This window comes from Danio rerio, chromosome 1 (genome assembly GCF_049306965.1).
Source record: "Danio rerio strain Tuebingen ecotype United States chromosome 1, GRCz12tu, whole genome shotgun sequence".
In the NCBI taxonomy this organism is placed as follows: Eukaryota; Metazoa; Chordata; class Actinopteri; order Cypriniformes; family Danionidae; genus Danio; species Danio rerio.
In genome coordinates, this window is record NC_133176.1 from 41,370,727 (window position 1) to 41,393,966 (window position 23,240).

At 35.9% G+C, this 23,240-nt stretch overlaps 1 protein-coding gene across 15 annotated transcripts in view; it reads left to right on the forward strand.

Annotated features, from left to right (window-relative positions):
- Window positions 1-23,240, forward strand: part of cep44 (centrosomal protein 44) — a 207,433-nt gene that overhangs the window by 86,119 nt on the left and 98,074 nt on the right. For 14 of the 15 annotated variants that reach the window (XM_073949142.1, XM_073949133.1, XM_073949141.1 and 11 more), the window contains one exon: window positions 9,985-10,173. The gene's annotated coding sequence lies outside the window, so the exon portion shown is untranslated. Of the gene's footprint in view, window positions 1-8,896; window positions 9,017-9,984; window positions 10,174-23,240 lie in introns of all 15 variants that reach the window. The other variant, XM_073949143.1, reaches the window with a different exon arrangement.

Here is a 23,240-nt window from a genome sequence, read left to right on the forward strand (position 1 = left end):
GTATTGGTAGGATTAGGGATGTAGACCAAGATGCAGTTTTAATAATATGCATGCTAATAAGCAACTAGTTATTAGTGAAAACATACTGAAGTTACCGTCTTTGCATTTTTCCCTACACAATTTCTTATTACAATTTGAATGTGTAGCTGGAAATGAATCTTATTCTAATTTAACAACTGTACAATTCTGTAACAGAAATAATGAGCTACTCAGAAGTTTTCAGTGCGTCAGGTCATGGCCTAAGTTGGTTAACAAAAATCCAGGTCTAATCCAGGTTTGAAAGAGACTGGTCTAATAGCTGAAAGCTGCTGCCGCTTTGACTTCAGACGGAGGGAACACACATTCTTCAGAATAGGTCCGGAAGGTCCCTTGTTACCATTAGGGATAATTACACCCGCACAATCACTAGATCTGCCATCTTCTTTACATTTCAGCATTGCACACTCCACGCAATCTTCATAGACAAGAGCATATTTTGATAGCAAATAAAGTTAGAGGAAATACCAGGGTTTGCCTTTGCTGACTTGAAACTTGGGGTGATTTTGTTCAAGGCAGACCTGGTGGTCAAACTAAGGGTCTCTAGATGTTTTCATTTTAAGAACGTTCCTGTAACATATATATATACATACATATATACATATATGTACATATATAGGGCGATGCAGTGGCGCAGTAGGTAGTGCTGTCGCCTCACAGCAAGAAGGTCGGTGGGTAGCTGGTTCGAGCCTCGGCTCAGTTGGCATTTCTGTGTGGACTTTGCATGTTCTCCCTGCATTCGGTTTCCTCCGGGTGCTCCGGTTTCCCCCACAGTCCAAAGACATGTAATACAGGTGAATTGGGTAAGCTAGATTGTCTTTAGTGTATGAGTGTGTTTGGATGTTTTCCCGAAGAAGGGTTGCGGCTGAAAGGACATCCGCTGCATAAAAACATGCTAAATAAATTAGCGGTTTTATATATATGAGCAATATCACACGAGGAGCAGTGCGGTATTGCTGTATATCGACAATGGTGGGAGGCATGCATTGTGTCCCACCAATGATGATATACGAGTGTGATATTGCAAAATGGTGACGTGATTTTGCTGACATTTTAAGATTATAAGGCTGAACACCACGAAATGTCATCAGTCTACAGAGATTTCCAAATATTTCTTTGTTGCAATCAGGAGATCACAATAATTATCTTCAAAAGCCAAAGCAACGCAGCCACTTCCAGATCACTGTTGTGTTTGCAATAAGGAAAAACACTAAACACATGCGGCCATTTCTTCTTTCTTTCTGTTTACTGATCTAGCAAACATCCCAAGTCTCCTGCAAATGCATAGAGACTCCCGGATGCCCGCAAACGAATAATAATATCCCGGAAATCACTTGTCTCCTGCCCGCTCCTCAATTACGTCGTTCACCCCTCTCCACCGCATCCCTCCTTGCTCTTCAAACATGTTGCACACCTCTTCCCTGCCCCTGCTATACAGATAGGTCACACACACCACCATTGTTTTTATCCTCTAAGGGCTTACTATGCGACTGTGAATATACCATATATAGTACTGTGCAAAAGTCTTAGGCCGCTAGCATTTTCACAAATTATTATATTTTTCTATAAAAATGTCAGTTAGAAATATCAGTTTGCATTTGCAGAGATTATTTTTGTCATTAGTTGGAATTATGCTGTGAAATTCTGCACAAGCAGTCTGAAAACAGCCATTGCTTCATACAGAGATCTGATCTGATCATCATCCTATCTGGAAAGACATGAATAAATGGAACAAACTGAGACAAACTAAATTTAGAAGAACTTTGGCAACATCTCTAAGATGCTTAAAAAAAAAACTCACAGGCAAAGCTGCCTGAATAACTACGGGCAGGATTACCAAGTGTTTTAAATGCACGTTGTTGTCATATCTATTGTTAATATAATTTTGTTAAGATCAACTAATTGATAAATAAAATGTTTTAATAATTATTTTTAAAAGAATCCTCATTTTTACAGAAGTGCCTAATACTTTGAATAGTATTGTAGCTTTGCAGGTAGGTTTTTTGAAGCATTTTAGAGATGTTGCCAAAGTTCTTCTGGATTTATTCAATTCAATTCATGTTCATTTCTATCGTGTTTTTACAATGTGTCAAAGCAGCTTAACATGCAGTTCCATTAAATTAAGACTGTCAGTCCAGTTTTTAGAGTTGACGTTCAGTTTAGTTCAGTTCAATGTGGTTTAATTTTCATTGCTGAGAGTCCAAACACTGAAGAGCAAATCTTGACAAGTCCCAAACCAAGTAAGCCAGTGGCGACATTTAATTTGAAAATAGAAAATACTTCTGATGTAAGCATTTCACAAACAATTTACTGTAACTGCAAACTGACTCCAAAACAAAGACAAAATGAGTCATTTAATATTGCAGTAAGAAAGTACTTTCTCTGTTGTTATATATTTCTTGTAGTGTCGTTTTTCTTTTTTTTTGGTCTTGGCACCAAATTGATTTTGGCACCAGGCCCGGATTGGCTAATCGGGAGGACCGGGAGAATTCCCGGTGGGCCGGTCTGTTTTTTGGCCGCGAGGGCCGGTGTCCCTAGCTGCTTGCACTCTGAGCAGTCACACTTTTTTCTTCTATTTTTTTATTTGACCATAGCTTTACTCTTTTTAATCATTATTTTACCGTAGTGCCGCTCTTTTTATTTATTTTCTCGCAGCCCCGTGAGAAAAATGCAGCCTGCAGGTTAACTAACGTTAATGATGATGATGTAATGTAACTATCGACCCCAAACAGCGGCACCTTAGTGAATAAAATAATTCGAATAAAATGAATAAAACACCTGCTCAATGAAAATCAAATGATTCACTACATTAATAAATCTGACATAACTGACTTGATCAGAAATCTAAAAATAGGAGAAAAAGATTGAGCAATCAAAAGAAAGTAGTGCTGTGTCTTAGGGGTCGCAAGTCATTAGTTATTTTTTACCTGCATTATAATGGCGCCAATGTGGTCCAGTGGTAAGCACATTGCGTTTCAATGTCACGGACCCGAGATCGATTCTCCCGAGTAAAATCTTTTTTTTTTTTTTTCGATTTTATTGTTAAGACATATAATACTGTTAGGGTTGTTGAACATTTGAATTTCTAAAGCAGCAGTTTTCTTGAAAAAGACGTGATAGTGCCATTAGAAACTGAATTGGAATCAGTCGTGAACTGAGGTGGGCCGGTCTGGTTTGAAACTCCAGGGCTGAAAATGAGTCCCACTCCGGCCCTGTTTGGCACTTGGATACGGAACAATAATGCTGAGAAAGAACATATGGGTTTTTAGTGTCATGATGGTAAGTAAATGATATTTGGGTGCACAATCCATTTAAGTACCACAACGAGTGTTGTTTTAGGTTTCGAGATAGATCACATTGTCAGCACCTTGTGAGAAAAATGTTTTTTTTATTGCTTATTTTATGAGAAAAGTTGAAGGTTTTGGTTGTGGTTGATAGACATCTTTGCAGATAGCAGAAGAATGTTTCTCTAGTCCTCCTTTCTCACCGCAAGCACACTCATTCACAGCTGTTATGATACTAAATGTCTCCCAAATGAGAAATATAATATATATATAATACTTGGGAGTCTCTTATGAGTTCATGTAAGATGTATTGCTCATGGAGGTTTGCACATTTACATTGGTCAAAAGCCCACTGATAACGTTTGGAGGAGGCTAATGAAAGGATTAGTAATCATTTAACCCTCGCCACCACGCAGTCATTAGGGGAAGACTGAAATCTCAATGATCTTACGATATTACTAGTAACAAAACGCAGACCTAATTGAGACACTAATTGAAAAACATCAATACCTTGGCTCCAGAAGTAATGAGAACATGTTCCTTTTCAATATCTCTGTTTAGTCAAACATCATATCCTGTTTAACTCCTCCAGAGGAGCTCACAGAAGATGATGACTATATAGATTAATCAGAGATGGTGCGTCATAGAGGCTTTGATGTTAGGTATTTTGAATGACATATTAACTAAAAAAAGAAAATTACATTTAATGTTAAATATGAAAGAGTATTTTTGTGACAGAGTAAAGAAAAAATTGAGCTACAATATACACTCAAAGAAATAAAAAAGCTGTTACTGGGTGGTATCTTATTGCAAATTGTAATGTAAAAGTTCTAAAACATTTTTTACTACACTTGGGGCATACATAGAAAAACAACAACAAATCCAATGTATAAAACGTTTAATGTAATCTAAAAATCACCACTTATAATTATACTGGAGTATATTTGTTTTTCATTCTGAAACTGCTGTTGATTGCTGAAATCCATCATAAGTAATAAAAATGGTAACACTAAAATAATGGTCTATTAGTTAATGTTAATTAACCTATTTACTAACATGAACACTTAGTAATACATTTATTCATCTTTGTTAATGTTATTTAATATAAAAATTGTTAGTTCATGTTGGTTCGTGTGAACTCAGGGAGCATTAACTGATGTTAACAAGCACAACATGTTGAAGTAAATGCTTTACAAGAATAATTATACTTAGTTATTGTTAGTAAACATTTTACATTAACCAATGAAAACCATGAAACCTTACATAATTATTTCTAACAACTTTAAAACAACATAAATGTTAAGTTTTTAAATCCCCAGTGTTATGTTCCTTTGCATTTTAGTGTAGGGTTGGGGAATGGAAATAACAAAATAAAATAAAACTTGTACTTTAGGGAAAAAAAGACTAACAAATTAGACAAAGGTTAAGTAATAAACAAAATTTAGGAATCACTTCAGTCCAGAAATGTGTAACAACCACCAGATGAGTAAAGCTAAATCTTGTATTTTTTTGTTCTCATTAGTTAATAAACATACGGGTAGGAAGCAATACATATTAAGAAGGATAAACCAAAACAAAAAACAAAACATGAACTAGCTGGGAGGAGTACTAAATTACCTATACAACTAAAAGAAAAGGAAAAAACAACAAGCTTTACTCAACTCCCTTACCATCAATAAAAAGAGACAAACTGAGACTCAAAAATAAAAATGGCACTCTCTTACTACGGCTGCCGTTTGTTAATCAAAAGTTTAGGTCAGACAAAAAAACAAGACAATTACCTTATAACTATCATACTAAAAAAGACAACACACGGCCTGTAAGTTCAACAACACATGGCATTCAACGAAGTTCTTCAAAAGACAGAAGTTAGATTGTGCTCAACAAACTTCTCACATTAAAAAACGGGTCAATACCCAAAAAGTACACCACAAACACAAGTCTGGAGCAGGGGAGAAGTGAACCTCTCTTTGGGTTGATACACACTGCTCTTTTGTAGCAGCGTGTCACTGCAGTACACTCACACTGATGAGCACCAACTTTGCCTAATGAGCTCTACCTAGCAATCAGGTAGAGAGGGAGACATGGGAAGAGTGGGGGAGAGAGAGAAAACAAGAACACAACATAAGCACACCCTTAGGGCAGTAAGCTCACAATAAATAAACAATAATAATAAATACATTCAAAGAATGTAACACCTGTCTTCAACAAATAGATCTAAAAAAAATAACAATAAAATAATTTTACTTGCATGAACTTTGTCATACATGTTCACATGTACCGACAAAACCAAGTAACCCAGTAATTGTGAGATATGATAAAAGGATATGTAAATAATGTACAAAAAAAGTATATTTGCCACATAGAGGTGTTTTATACATACAGTGCATCCGGAAGTATTCGTAGCCCTTTTTTCACATTTTTTATATTAGAGCCTTATTCTAAAATAGATTAAATTAATTTATTTTCTCAAAATTCTACACACAAAACCCCATGATGACAATGTGAAAAAAGATTTTTTTTAAATTGTTGTAAATTTATTAAAAACAAAAAACCTAAAAAATCCCATGTGCATAAGTATTCACAGCCTTTGATCAATACTTTGTTGATGCACCTTTGGCAGCAATTACAGCCTCAAGTCTTTTTGAATATGATGCCACAAACTTGGAGTACCTCTCAAGGTCTATCAGGTTGGATAGGAAGTGACAGTGTACTGCCATTTTCAGACCTCGCCAGAGATATTCAATAGGATTTAGGTCTGGGCTATGGCTGGACCACTCAAGGACATTTATCTAGTTGTTGTAAAGCCACTTCATTCTATGCTGGAAGGTGACCCGTCGCCTCAGTCTGAGGTCAAGAGCACTCTGAAGCAGGTTTTCATTCAGTATGTCTCTCTACATTGCTGCATTCATCCTTCCCTCTATCCTGACTAGTCTTCCAGTTCCTGTTGCTGTAAAACATCCCCACAGCATGATGCAGCCACCACTACTCGTCACTGTAGGGATGGTATTAGCCTGGTGATGAGCGGTGCCTGGTTTCCTCCAAACGTAACGCGTGGCATTTACTCAAAAGAGTTCATTTTTAGTCTCATCAGACCAGAGAATTTTGTTTCATATGATCTGAGAGTCGTTTAGATGCCTTTTGGCAAATTCCAGGTGGAGAGTGGCTTTTGTCTGGTCACTTTACCATACATGCCTGATTGGTGGATTGCTGCACAGATGGTTGTCCTTCTGTAAGGTTCTCCTCTCTCCACAAAAATACGCTGGTGCTCAGACAGGGTGACCATCGGGTTATTGATCACCTCCCTGACTTAGGTCCTTTTCCCCGATCACTCGGGTTAGATGGCTGGCCAGCTCCTTTAAGAGTCCTGGTGGTTCTAAACATCTTCCACTGATGGAGATGATGGAGGCCACTGTGCTCACTGGATCTTTTAGAGCAGCAGAAATCTTTCTGTAACCTTCCCCAGCCTTGTGCCTTGAGACAATCCTGTTTCTGAGGTCTACAGACAATTCCTTTGTATTCATGCTTGGTTTGTGCTTTGACATGCACTATCAACCCTGGGACCTTATTTAGACAGGTTTATGCCTTTTTAAAATCCTGTCCAATCATCTGAATTTACCACAGGTGAACTTTAATTAAGCTGCTGAAACATCTGAAAATGATCAGTAGAAACAAAATGTACCTATGTTGAATTTAGAGCTTCACAGCAAAGGCTGTGAATACTTATGTGCATGTGATTTTTCAGGTTTTTTATTTTTTTAAATTTACAACAGTTTAAAAAAATCTCTTTTTCACATTGTCATTATGGGGTTATGTGTGTAGAATTTTGAGGAAATAAATGAATTTAATCCATTTTGGAATATGGCTGTTAAATAAAAAAAATATGGAAAAAAAGTAAAGCACTATGAATTCTTTCCGGATGCACAGTATTCAGAGAGATATAGTCTGTGATATGGTCAAAATGGACTGTGTTGCGTGTTAACACAAAAATGTATTGATATAATTATTTATTAAAAAAAAAAGAAAAAAAAACAGTTTACATATTGTTTCTGAATTAAGCTTTTCATATAGACACATAGTGTTATTTCTGCAGCATAGTTAACCTGCAGCTGATAAACACGTTAGTACTGTTAACGCACATTTTTCAACAGCATTATCAAAAGATTATATTAGGAAGCCTCTGTTTTGGAAACATTTTGATCTCAGTGCGTCCTTGAGATGTTGATGATCACAGATAATAGAGAAGAATGTTTTACTCAGTAATGGACCAAAAGTGGCAGTCATTGACTCCATTTTGGTGCTACGTTACACCATTTCCTGTCCTTTCTGTCTCTTTTTTCCATGGAAGGTGGCTGATCAGACTTCACCGAGGGCCTTAAAGAAAACCCATAAAACTGCTTTTATGGATACTTCCCGACCTCATTCCTTCATCTCTCTATTAGAGGAGACAGTGCTCTGATTCAAGGCCACGGTTTTCATTTTAAACAGCAGTCTGACTAATGGACCCAACAGCAGCAATAACTGTGCTGTGAAAACAAGACCGTGTAGCTGTAAGACACATTGCACTTGTTGTGAAAACACGTATGTAACCAGATAGCTTTGCATTTTTTGCTCACATAATAAAAGTGAGAGTATTTTTGCTCAAATTGTAATTATTTTAGGCATTGGATGCTTTTAAAGTGAACTAATGAACTACAAAATGGCTGCTATCTTGATGTGTACCTCTGCCAGTCTTAATAATGATGTCAGCATATGAAATCATTTATTTATTTGGGCATGTAAGGAAAACTCTGAACCCTTCAACGTGGCATGCTAACATACTGTGGTCATGTTCCAGACAGAACGTTATTTTTTGATATTTGTTATCAAAAAGTAGAGCGAGCATTTGATTATGAATTCAGACATTACCTCATTCATGTCAAGTAATATGCTACATTAAATATGAAAAGTTTTAAAGCAGGAAGACTAGTATAAAGTAGTATTTTTGGTCACTTTTGGAAATTTTGATGACTTTATATGTAACTTTTCCAATTACATGTCAAATAACTGTATTAGATGACTATTGCATTTCGTAGACTAATATAGAGTATATGCACTTGCAAAGTTGCAGTTTACCAATTGAGGACTGGTCTTGGATCTTAGATATTGGAAACTGTTGGATTTATAAATTGTTAGCAGAGATAAAGCAGAAAGTATTCTATAATGGCTGATAGTTAACTACAAAGTTGCATGTAGTTGACATAGCAGAAAATAACTTCTCCATTAAGAAGAAATATTTGCCCTCAGGAATTGTTTTCTAGGGGCCTTTTTAACCTTTGCAAAGAGTAATTTTAACAATTATCTTGTCTCCGTTATATTTTACACTGTAAAAAAGCTTGTAATGTTTCAGATGAATCAGATAACTATTCAAGTCATTTCACATTGATTTACAACATTGAAACAAGTTAAAGCTAGTTTTAATAGCATTTTATGCATTTAAAGTATAAACACATACATCAGTCAATTAGAAACTCTAGTGTGGACACCAAACAAGTGGATTGAGAGTATTAAACGGGCTGGTTTTGATCCACTTTCAGACAAACTCTAGTGTGAACACCAAACAAGCGGACTGAGACCATTGAAAGGGCTGGTTTTGCTCCACTTTCAGACAAACTCTGTTGTGAACAACAAACAAGCGGATTGAGAGCATTGAAAAGGCTGGTTTCGCTCCACTTTCAGACAAACTCCAGTGTGCACACCAAACAAGTGGACTGAGACCATTGAAAAGGCTGGTTTTGCTCCACTTTTAGACAAACCCTAGCGTGAACACCAAACAAGCAGATTAAGACCATTGAAAAGGCTGTTTTTGCTCCACTTTCAGACAAACTCTTGTGTAAACACAAACCAGCAGATTGAGACCATTGAAAGGGCTGTTTTTGCTCCACTTTCTGACAAACTCTAGTGTTAACACCAAACAAGCAGATTGAGACCATTGAAAGGGCTGGTTTTGCTCCACTTTCTGACAGCGTGAACACCAAACAAACGTATTGAGACCATTGAAAGGACTGGTTTTGCTCCACTTTTAGACAAACTCTTGTGTGAACACCTAACAAGTGTATTAAGACCATTGAAAGGGCTAGTTTTGCTCCACTTTGTGACGAACTCTAGTGTGAACAATAAGCAATTGAATTGAGATAATTGAAAGGGCTGGTTTTGCTCCACTTTCAGACAAACTCTAGTGTGAACACCAAACAAGCAGATTAAGACTATTGAAAAGGCAGTTTCTTCTCCACTTTCTGACAAAAAACTAGTGTGAACACCAAAGAAGATTCGTAACTTTTTGATTTAGTGGCTACTTAGTATAAAATCACATGTTCTCATTTGTACAGTTTAGTATGATTTGCTTAATAATTGATGGTTGGGTTTAGTGGTGGGGTTGGGTTGGATGCCTTGCTTCCTTTAAAAAATCACACATTTTCGTACGACTAAACTTGTACAAATTTGTACGAATAAGCCACTAAAATGACAAAAAGTAAAATAGCTACATTTTCTTGTAAGATCAGGCTGGTTTTTGCTCCACTTTCAGACAAACTCTAGTGTGGTTCAAATGAAATAGAAAAATACAAAAAAAAATATGTAAACAAATAAAAAAAAAGACAATACTTAAACACCTGTTCTTTCACAGGAGCTACACTGTCCATTGCAGTTCCGGGCAGGCATCAGAAATGCCTTCATCATCCATGCAGCAGATCGTCATCCATGGTGCTGACTTGACTCCTTGGCTCTTCTTGAGTTCTCAGATGATACAAAACATCATTAATTGTACCAACATACGAAAAGGGGATTCTGTCAAGCACACAGCATTGTATGCTCGGTAAGCTTTGCTTCAAAGTAAAACAATCATAAAAGTAAATGTATTTTTGTTTTATATATATATAGGTAATTAAATTTACAGTGCAAATGCTAAGCTAACAAAACCAGAGAGTAATTTACTTATTTATTTATTTTGTTGTTGTTGTTGTTGTTGTTGTCATGATATGAAATTACGGGCATTCATCGATTACATTATTGAGTCATTTATTAACTTCTCCCGCTCTGGTCCTCCCCTCCCTAAAGCCTTACACTCGCACAAAAAAAGTACTATTTATTGTTTCCAGTCCTTGGGAAACAAGGGCGATCTTTAGAGCAAATTATATGGATGCATTCCACCTCATATATTTGTCAGGCATTTCAGCAGTGGAACACTCATTAGGAGAGGCAATAAGGAGCTCTGACAGGCAGCTTCAGTCCACCTCAAAGCACAGTCCATTTACGCAGGCCCTCAGGAGCGAGCGTACACGCTGCTCCTTAAAAAACACACTCTCGTTACACTCTTCTCTCTCCAGAGTGTGTGTGTGTGTGTATTGTGACACATTCGACACAGATGTGTGATTTAGATGAGGTGAGTTTAGGGAAGTGATTGGTATAGTTTGACAAAGGTCAGCAGAGTTGTCTCCGGTGTGTGTTGGTGATTTATTTCGGGAGTGCTGTGGTTTGGGCGAGCCTTGTGAGAAAGACATATTTTTGTGGATAGGAAACTGGTTTTATTGGTTGACGAAACCTCAGAGTTCCAGCTGTTTCCGAGCTCCGAGTAAAGGCGGACAATGTTACTTCAACTACAGACAGATTTAGGAGAGATGGAGAAAAGCTGGGAAATGGAAAATGATTTGGCAAATCTATTCTAAGATAAATGCTTTCTGATCCTGTAGGTGTATCTTCGCTTTCTTCGCTAGCCTTATTTATCTAATCACCTGCTTTATAAATAGCAGCTGTAGTATTTCCATCGGAATGACAGGTTCAGTTATTTTTTTTTAATACCTCTGGTGTAAACATTTCACAAATGATTGAGTCTGTAACTGTACGTCGATGCCAAAACAAAGACATAATGGGTCGTTTAACATCGCCTTCTCCCAATGAGCCATTGAGCTGCGTTACCATTCAAAGGTTTGGTTGCTATCGTTGAATAAATAAGTCTGAAACAACAGATAAAGCATTGATAGACTTGGAGCTCTCAGCGTTTCCACTGGTAAACAGGCTCACGTCATCGGTCTTAGCTCAGCCTTCAGTCGTGTCATGGGAAAAGTTGAGTCAAGCATTGTTTGAGCTTGTCCTGCTATCTCTGTCTTGTTGGTATACAGCAGTCATGTCTATGTTCAGCTCAGCTGTCATACTGCTGCCACACAGGAATATTGCCTGCGTAAGAGATTAGAGCATATCAAAAGGAATGCTATCAGCTTGCCTACTGTGAATTCTGCAAGAAAAACAGCGTATTGTGTGATTTGATCACTTTGATGTTATTATGCAAATTACAGAGAAAATCATAAAACAAAAATATATCAGGGCATGTTGTTAGTCAAGCTGTTTCTAATAAACCTCCAGCATGTGCTTTCACTTGTAGATATGCAAAAGTGCCTTTAAATGCCTTTAAACTGATTTAATCATATGATATCGTGGTAAGCTGTTTGCATAGCTTCTCCAAGACGTCTCAATGAAGAGAAAATACTCTATATAATAACTTGTTTTTACTACAAACTCACTTCGTAACTACAGTTCAGTGTTTGAAATAAATCCATATGTGAGATGATTCCATAGTTACGTGATTATTACTCACACTAAATAAATGAAAGCACTACAATCTACCCGCTTGTTAAGTGTGACGTCATGCGAAGCGGCCTCTGGGTCCAAACGCTCTATTCAACTGAATGGGGAGACTCATGAAATGGTAATAATAAACTTTTACAAAGCGATTTAATGCTTTCGAAAATCTCGATCCCAGTATATATGTCCATGCCTAATATCCGATGGCCAGAAAGTGATACATTTTTTATAAATTGTTAAATTTTTGGTATTTGTTATGCAGCAAGCCCAGAGATTGTTGTGTACATTACGATTTTATATAAAATTAACTTTAATGTGTGATAGGAATAAAACGTGATCATAAACGAATGATTTCTCCACTCAAATGAATGGCGGCTTGGACCCGGAAACAGTATACATACGTCACAAACATGTCACCACTTAACAAGCGGACTGCTTATAATGCAACACTAGGGATTTCCTGGTTTTCTTCTTTATGGGTGTTTGTGGTAAAGCCAGCGCCCTCTGGCTTTCGTAGGAAATTTACTGCTGAACACACAACAGTGCTTCTCTGACAAGATGTGGATGACAATCATATTTGCTCAATCGCATTTGTTAATTCATTCTGATTAATAATAATAGTTGAATAATCATAATTGTTGCTTAAATTGTTGTTTTTAGTTAAAAAATGCATTTTTGTCAGTATTTGGGTCCATATCACAATAGCATCAAGCAGTTGCTGCAGATTTTTCAACAGCACAATCACGGTGCAAATCTCCTGTTCCACCATATCCCATAGGTGCTCTATTGGGTTGAGTTCTGGTGACTGTGGAGGACATTTAAATATAATGAACTCATTGTCATGTTCAAGACAGAAGGATTTGAGCTTTGTGACATGACTCACTTATAGATGTAGCCATCACAAGATGAATTCACTGTAGTCATGAAACGATGGACATGGTCAGCAACAACAGTTAGATTGAGAATAAACAGTAAATCGGAACTGAGAGGCTCAAAGTGGGCCCTGAAATAACTTAGTCTCATCAGACCAGACTACTTTTTTCCATTTTTGTTGAGTTATGATGTATTTGGCAGGAGTGTTTATGGTGTGCTCTTCTTCTGCTGCTGTAGCTTATATGCTTCAACAATGGGCACGTTGTGTGTTTAGAGATGCAGGCATTTGATTGCATGTCATGTGGCAATAGCCAATTCATTACTAATGCTCGTTAACAATCCAATGTCAATAAAATGTTTGTAAAGAACAGTTGCAATAGCTAACACTTGTTGCAAAGCACTGACATTACAAAATTAAAGGTAATGGCTGCGATGGACATCTTATGTTCATGTTTCAGTATATTTTCACTAACAACATTTTTTTATTAAAATTAATAAACATAAATCACCCATTCATTGTTTATCTTTTTGACTAAGTTCTCTTAATAATATGGGGTCCCCACAGTAGAATGAACCCATCCAACATATGTTTTATGCAGTGGATATACCTTTCCAGCTACAACCCATCATTGGGAAACACCCATATACTCTCATTCACACACATACACTACAATGTCCGCATGTCTTTGGACTTGTGGGGGAAACCGATGCACCCGGAGGAAACCTATGCGAATGCGAGGAGAACATGCAAACTCCATACAAAAATGCCAACTGACCCAGCAAAGGCTCAAACCAGCAACCCTCTTGCTTTGAGGCAACAGCACTACCTACTGTGCCACCGTGTAGCCCCTAAACATAAATATGATGTACTGAAATTATCATTTAAATAAAACAAAAATGTTACAGCGTTTGAGTTAAAAGAAGAGATAAAAATGGTTGAAATCTAAAATGTATATTCAAAAAAAAAAGTTTTATTTAATTTTTTTTTTTTTGGGTTGGAATTTATTTAGAATGATTTTACTTTTTTAGTGATCATAAAACAATTATAAAAAGTGGAATTTATATTCAAATGCATATTTCATCCATCCATTCTCCAACCTCTTGTCTGTATCCCAGGATTTAGGTACAAACACATATTATTTTGCATAATTTAGATTAATTAATCTAAATTTTCTGAAACTTTATTTTATGGTGTCTTTTTTACACTATAACTAATCATTTAATAATTGAGTAATATTAAATAACTAGCTGCACTTACTACTTTATTGAACTTTTTCTAAAATGCGGAAGTGCGCCTGTTTTTGCGATTGTCTTAGAACTTCCGATTCAGTCGCCTATGGGAGAAATGACTAGGAATAATAAACGGCAGAAAACGGTCAAACTACTTGCTCTACAAACAAATGATTGCATGACTACACAGACCAAGTAGAAATATATAATTAGAAAATATCAAATTGCAACATCAAGCAGCGTAACGAGCAGTTTTTAACGTCAAAAAATGAATGGAAGTGAATGAGACCGGAAGTCTCAAGCCAAAAAGATTCAAATGGCAGCGCTCACTCGTCGGCGGAAAATAAAGTGAATATAGTTATGGTTAGAATGTTAGGTTTAGGGTTAGTTGCATGTACTGTAATTATGCAGAATGAATTATAATTACTATAGAAATACATAAAACATTTTTTAAATGGACATCCTACAATAAAGTGTTATTATAATTTTTTTAGTAATTTATATCACTGGACAGATATAGACCATTTTCGCATTTCACGCTTTTCACATTTAACAGTCATCAGCTTCTAAAATCCTTAAAGTTTTTCAATATTTAGATTTTTTTTTTCTAAAACAAATTTACATTTCTAAAGCTATTCTTTGTATTATATTATCTTTCTATCAAATTAAAAAACCAAACAAACAAAAAAACTTGTGTGAGGTGCTTATGTCTATGGTGTGTCTATGGATATGAGAGTAAATTTGATTTATTGATTTGATTAGTTCTCTCTTCTGGCTGCTGTTATCAGTCTCACACTTTTTTATTTTTTATTTTATTTTTTTACTTTTTCTGAGAATCTTAGTCGCACACCCTACGTGAAGTTTTTTTTTCAATTGTTATTTGAGTATTCTCTAAGTTTCATGTCGAAAATGTGAAAATAATCACTTAGAAACACATCTCTATTTAGTCCTTTTTATTTCTAAATTTAAAGCATCACATCTTTTTTTTTTTTTGGCTTTTTTTTTTGGCTTTTTTCTTGCACTCAATGAGATCAAAGTTCAGGAAGTTGTTTTAAAATAATTACCTTCTAGATAACAATTCATTTTCATAGATACCAGAGAAGCAAGCAGTGTTCATAATGACTTGAACTTCTCTGATGTTTTCAAAACACTTCAGCATAAAAAGCACCTGTCTTTGAGTTCTATTATTGGAAACAAAACATTCTCTCCAGGTGCTCATGTTTCAGTGAACATAGACGTGAAGTGTGTGTTTGTTTGCATCTCTGCGCAACCGAGACCCCTCCGTTCCTCAGGCTGTGTGCCGGGGTGAAAGTGCTGCTGGTCATAGAGGCTAATGTTGACATCTGCCCCCTGCCAGCTGACTGCCCTCTGGGACTGAGATCTTAACAAGCACGAGCTACACACACGTACAACCTCTTTTCCTTTCTCTCTTTATCTCTTGCTCTGCAGCTTAAAGCAACAGGTGTTCCTGCAACTTTTATTAAATTAACAAACCTGTCTTCCTCAGGCCAGTATAAGTTTCTGATGGTATGATACCTTGGATAAAAAATTTCATGGTATCACAGTATTGTGATAACTGCTCTAACAAATGTTCTTTTATGTTTTTTTAATTTTTATTTCTGGTTAAAAAATAATTAATTAAAATCATTTTAGGAAACATAATATTTTGAAACGGTAAGGATGTCATAAATAATTAATATAAATCATTGACTTCTGCTATCTTCATTAGTTTCAAAAGCACAGATTTCTTTACAACACATTAAAAAACATACATTTTTGCAGTTTTAAAACCTTGACTTTTCCAAACCGCGGTAAACCTTGAAACTGGTTATCGTTCCATGGCTAGTCTTGCTACACAAAAATCTGTAAAATGTATGCTAAAACAACAACAGTTTTGGTTGCCATAATTTTACTGTTTAGATTACAGTAGTTTACCGTAAAAATTAAAAACAAAAATCCCTAAATTATTTCATTGATTTACAATGTTCTGCACCAATATCATACATTAAGTGCTTCAGGGGTAATTAATGTGTCGGTGCTCTTTGGATAAGGGATTTTTTAAATATCCTTTTTAATATTTTCACTTGCTTTTCGAGCGCCTTGCACATAGGATTTTATTACCACTAATGTTTTGAAGTATTGATATCTACACCTTGTACATTTGTTACACAGACAAAAATACAACCATATGAGAATGTCATTTAATGAACCAATACTCATCACAAACAACTTTTCCACAAGCAGAGAAACACACTAATATATTGAAGGTCACATTCTTTTTGGCTATCACTTTTCAAGTGTTTCTCTTCTGTGACAAAGATAAACATCGAACCTTGTCCTCTTGTTGCACTTTTTGGACTTTCTTCTAATATAGCAGGGTTATCAAATTGTACTGCAATTGTCCTTGCATTTTTGACACTGTTAGCAAGACGGTGTATTCTTTTATTTTTATTTATATTATTTTATTTTATTTTATTTTATTTTGACCACTGATTGTGAGATGCAATGAGCTTTATCCATTTGGAAAAAAAAAATAAAAAAAAAATAAAAAAAACAGGTTTACAATAAATAGCAATACTAGGGCTTTTTCTGAAACATGGGACCCATTTAGAATTTTCATTTCTGAGTTTCTCTACTGTCAAACAAAACCTTAGGGCCTTTCAATTGCAAAGCAAATGTAATTAAGTACATTGTATAAATACCTGAGGATTAATGTTTATAAAATTGGGTTATCAAGGTGCATGTGTATTCTGTGCAGATTATTTATTTATTTATTTACATTTTTATTTATTAACATTTTATTTATTTATTTACTTAATTTTTATTTATTTATTTATTTATATTTTTTCTCTTTTGGATTAATTTAATTTCATCTTGTTTAATAATAATAATAATAATAATAATAATAATCATAATAATAATAATAATAATTGTTTACATTTCTCTGTGAAATTACTCTATTATATCTGTAAAAGTTTAATAAACAGATATTCACACAATTACTAAACATCATCATGATAGCAGAAAATAAAATAAACGTAATGCAATAAACATCATTTATCAGCATTAGATGTAACATTCAACTCTAATGTACATAACTGACGAGGAAAACTAAGCTAATAAAAAGGCATAAAAAGGTTAAGTGTTATTCAGGGAATACTGGGAAAATCAGTTTATCTTTAATCACGATATACATCAAGAAAACTTGCTGTTAATCAGATTGCAGGTTTTTTTTTTTTTTTACTGTAGTATTAAAAAATATGGTATCACTTTATTTTGATGGTCCCTTTAATGTGTTTTGTTGAATTTAAGTTAAATTGCATCTACATGCCAACTAATTCTCAATTGGTCATATGTAGACTGTTAGATTCGGGTTTGGGTTAGGGTTAGTGTAAGTTGACATGTATTTTCAAAGTTTCTTATAGTCAGTTAAATGTCTGTTGAAGGAGCAGTATCAGTGGATATTAAGCAGACAGTCTGCTAATACTTAAATGAGTAATTGGTAATTGGTATGTAGTTGCAGTGCAACATTTAGTCAGCAAAATGTGCAATAACTGTTTAACTGTTATAAGAAAATGTGCTTAACTGTATATATTTTTTTGTCTTATCTTTGTATTTATAAGATTAAATAAAAAGCTGTTCTCAGAAAGGCTACTGTGATTACAATCACAAAGGTTTAGTCAGCAGGATCTGTAGACTCGTGCCGAATCCGAGGGTAAAGAGTCTTGGAGCCGACCTTTTCTTGAGCATCCCACGGCCCCTGAGGGCTCCAAGGAAGGGTGGCCTCTGAGCTAAATTAACTTATCTTGTCCATTTGTTTCTCCTAAAACAGATTACAGTGAAGGAGCCCACACTGGGTGCACTTGGGCCCCTCACTCACTCACTCAATCCTCGACTGAAGCCCATGGGCGCTCGACGAGCTTTTGTTCATGGTGCATTAACTCTGTCACACATTAGCTCTGACCGCAGCTAATTGACTGCACTTGAGTCAATTGCTGTATAGAGTTCATATTATCAGCTTTAAAGGCTCTTTAGCTTCAGCTGCCCTTTCAGCTGACTGCAATTTTTAAAAAAAATGCTGGATTCTTTCAAAACATATTTGGGGAAAATATGGACAAGCCCCGTAGCTGGTTTAATTTGTTTAATTAAATTTTTAACACAGCACTTGGGTTTCTCCATACTTTACCCCGATTTAGGTTGACTCAACCCAGCATATTGCTTCGCTGAAAAAAATAAGTGGTGAATAAAATCATTTTCATTTATAAATTTCACAAAATTTCCCCAGTGATGAGTTGCGGCTGGAAGGGCATCGGCTGTGTAAAAACTTGCTGGATAAGTTGGCGGTTCATTCTGCTGTGGTGACCCCGGATTAATAAAGGGACTAAGCCGACAAGAAAATGAATGAATGAATTTCACAAAATGGCAAGAAACACACATGTATAAAACCATAATTTCAGTAAAACGTTTTTTGATGGTCTCCTTTAGTTATTTCAACCCAAAATTGGTGGAAACCATTGAGGTAAACTTGGGCTATAAACTTAAAAAAAATAAACAAGTTCAAACTCAGCACATATGAAGAAACAATGAAATTTGTAGAAGAAAATCACAATGTGATAAAACATAATAAATCATTAAATTAAGACTATATATATATATATTATAGATATATTTTATATATATATATATATATATATATATATATATATATATATATATATATATATATATATATATATATATATATATATATATATATATATATATATATATATATATTTCTTTTCCCCATGTGTGTTGGAGTCATGATTTCATATTATATTACATATGGTGATTGGTTATACTTTGAAAGAGGAAAAGAAATTTAGGAACAATATTCCTTTTTATTGTATTTATTCTGCCTACAAGAGAAAGTGGAAGAGTTTTCTATTTAGTGAGCTCTTGTTTTGTTTTCTCTAATATTACAACAAAATTGTGTTTAAAGGGCCATGAAAACCCCCTATCTCAAGGCTGATTTATACTTCTGCGTCAAACGGCGGCGTATGCTACGGCGCTGACGCATAGCCCTTCGCCATGGCCGTCGGCGTGGCTGACGTGCACCTCTCAAAAATTGTAACTACACGTTGCAATGACGCGTAGCGCAAGCTTTGTGATTGGTTGGCTTGGTATCGCTGACGAGTCTGGGCGGGACCGAGAGCGATCCGAATGGCGCGAGCGATTGTTTATGAGTGTGGAGTCCCGTGAAGGAGCTCCGGATGGAAAGTTTTGTTTTGTGTTTACCTCATAGTTAAAGTTGTTGCACGTCCGCCGGTTCCTGCCTCAAAATGAGCGAGTTTGAGTCACTTCTACAACCAGGAAGTGTTCAGGAAACGCAAAACAGAAGCGAAGAAACTCGACACAGAGGAACATTTACACATCACTGCCAACTAGCGTTTCGGATGTGTTAATGCAGACCAACAGAGACAGCACGCAGAAGTATAAATGCACAGCTGCCCGTGTTGCTTGCGCCGTGAGTTACGCCGGTCACTTGACGCAGAAGTATAAACCAGGCTTCAGGAGGGTGTTTTCACACCTCTAGTTTGGAACAAGTCAGGAAAGTGGGTATGTCCAGCTCTGTTTAGGTGGGAGTATCGGGGTAGGAAAAAAGATTTTGCCTAAAAATGGGAGTTTCTAGGTTTACATGGACATCCGTAGTCAAATTATTTGCCAAATTATTGATTTGTCAACTTTAACTGCAGTTTGGCCCTTTCACTTTCATTCAGGAACATATCATGCATGCCCCGTGACAAGCGAGATATTAGATGCGAGGATGAACTGCTGGAAAGTGTAGTTTTAATGGAATGTTTCATACCGCATGGCAAATGGGAAAAAAAAAACCTCCGCTTTTTTCGATAACTTGGATGCCCTCGGTAGTTAACGTAGCGTCAGAAAGCTGTGTCTGTATAGACTATCCTGTCACAAAATACGGCGAAAATCCTACACGATGGTAGTAGTTTGATTAAGGTGTTTACATGTTTACATTCGGAAAGCATTCGGAGTCCATAATATTGTACCATAATATTGCAGTGATATTAACATACTGTAAACTTAGTAACAAAATCATTTTGACTAAGGTATGTCTTTAAAAACTGAAAGAGTCATGCTGACGATACGAACAAACTTTGCCATCTGATTGAACAAAGAGCACAGATCACACACACTTACTAAATCTGTATAGTGACAGGACAATCAACACCAACTGGAGCCGCGTCATTTTTAAAAGGAGACGAGCAACAAATCCGGATTTTATCATTTCCAGATGTGAAAAGCTCTCTTGTAAAAAATGTTTCTTACAAACATATTTGTGTCACATGCTGCGAGCACTGTATTCCACCCGTGAGTCCAGCTGCGCTCTCATAATGGGAAAATAAAAACAAAACCTTCGTTGCAGCACATTAATAAACGCAACACTGATGACCCATGTCTCCAAATTCTTGTTCTTCCACTTGTTTTGGCACCACAACGTGGCATCTCTCTGCCGTCTGAACAGGTAAAAACTCTTGGAAGCGATCATGCATAGTAATGAAGTTGCACCTCATTCACAACAGAGGGTCCTGATTGTTTTGAACCAAGTCCCACACTCAGAGACATCACGATGCACTCGCAGGTACATCCAGTCTCCTCGCTGTAATACACGCAAGAATAATTGGCATGACGCAGCTTCAAAAATTTGTTTTAAACTGGAAGAACAAATTTGCTCAAAATAACGCAAAACCAATAAAACCAATTGAAATATATGTGTCCCAATAGTGTTTATAGCAGTGTGGGACACATATATGACCGTCAATAGCTCAAAAAAATGTGTTTTGGTCTCTCGTGACTGTTTAAAAACATCAGTATATTTTCAGGTTATTGTTACTCCCAAATATCAAAAATTACCTGAGGCTAATTTAAATGGCAATATTGACACTGAGTTTTTTCTTATTAATTCTGCTGCAAGATCCACTCTTGTGCAGATTTAACTTATAACCAGAGACATCGTTGAACTCTATGGCATTATTTTTTAACATAATTAGGCCAGAACTACAGTAGGTTTGCTTGTAGTTCACTTCACAAGTTCTAAAAGCTTGACTAAATGAAGTATGTCCAAAAGTTTGCTCTGGCTTGTAAACAATTGAAAGTTTTTATCAGTTTTATCAGTAAATGTGGCTCAGAGGCTCCGCTGTCTTTGACTTCCATACTTTTTTTGTTTTGTTTATGGCAGAAATTGAAGTAAAAGGAACCCTTTCTATAGTATTTTTTAAGTATATTAAAAATAACTGAATACAGGGTGGAACAGTGGCTCAGGGATTAGCACTGTAGCCTCACAGCAAGAAGGCTGGACTAGTTGGCATTTCTGTGAGGAGTTTGCATGTTCTCCCTGTGTTTGTGTGGGTTTCCTCGGGTCCTCCGGTTTCCCCCACAGTCCAAAGATGTGCGTTAAAGGTGAATTGGATGAACTAAATTGGCCATCGTTTACGAGTGTGTCTGTGGATGTGAGAGTGTATGGGTGTTTTTCAGTACTGGGTTGCAACTGTAAGGGCATCCACTGCGTAAAACATACAGTATGCTGGAATAGTTGGTGGTTCATTCTGCTGTGACGACCCCTGATGAATGAGGGACTAAGCCGAAGGAAAATGAATGAATGTATCAATACAAACACCAAGATAAATTCCAGAAATGTGCATAAAAACAAGGCTCACACTTTAAGTTTTAATTCTTGCTATTACCAAACCATTAACTATGACTTTTGCTTCAATAAACTCTTAATTTGTTGTTTATTAATAGTCAGTAAGGTAATAAGGAAAGGATCATGCAGAATATGTCCTTTTATAAGTACCACTAATAATAGTTAGTCCCTATGCTGAAGTGTTACCAAACATTTCTGATATTATTTTCCATTTGATGACATGACACGTACATAAAATATGATGAAAAACAATTTATTGAATGAATCAAAACGCAACTTTCTGCATGTGAGTGGAAATCCTACTGTTTATATTTACATTATATTAATCCCGCCAGCACTGTAAAAAATGTGTGGTTCCACACAATCGATTTGTGTTGGGGAAACATGAAGGAATTAAGTTAACATAATACTTTTTTATTTGTACAATTTCACAAATTTAAGTGGCTTGAACATAAAAAAATTAAGTTATGCGCCAAAAAACTCAAGAATTGTGTAGTTTCAGCTTATTGTTTATAAATAGTTTGAACAAACAGCAAACATCTTTTTTTTAATGTGGCACAGTTTTAGATTGGTTCTGTTCTCATCTGACCAATATATGTTTTAGTGTGCGCATTGGCCATCCATCCTCATCTAATATTCCTCTCAACTATGGAGTTCCACAAGGATTAATCCTTGGGCCTATATTGTTCACCCTGTATATGCTCCCCCTCGCTTCCATTTTCAATTAATATAAAGTTTTTGTCAATCTATAAGCGGATGACACTCTTTCCTCTAAAACAAAAAAGAAAAAGAAAAAAATATATATATATATACATATATAAAATAATAAAAACTTACAATTTGACAAACAGATCAGTACTGTCATAAAATCCTGCTTTTACCAGCTCAGACAACTGTCTAAAGTCAGAGAAATTTTCAAACGGTGATTCATGTCTTCATAACAACATGTCTAGATTACTGTAACTCTCTCTATTTTGGTATTTCTCAAGTCTTCTCTCTCTCGTCTGCAACTGGTACGAAATGCGGCTGCTAGACTACTCTCTGGCACCCGCAATTAAGAGTCAGTAACTCCAGTCTTAGCTGCACTTCACTGGTTACCCATTAAATAATTGATTTGAAAATTGTATTATTACTTATTTTTTATTTGATTTATTATTTATTTATTACATAGCAGTCAATAATTTTGCTCCTCAGTACCTTGCTTACTTGCTTTGTTTGTTTACCCCCTCTCGATCTTATGATCTCAACTTACTCACCGTGCCCAGAACAGGCCTTAAAAACATGGTGAGCGTTTTGCTGTTGCTGGTAATAAACTCTGGAACAATCTACCATTTCACATTAGACTTTACCCCTACCATTTCTGCGTTTAAGTCTGTTTTAAAGACCTGTTTTCTCTTGTTTTAAATACTCCCTGATCACAGTTTTATAGGTTTTATTTGTTAAATGTTTCTTTTATATTCTGCCTTTCTGTTTTTAGCACTCTTATGTACAGCACT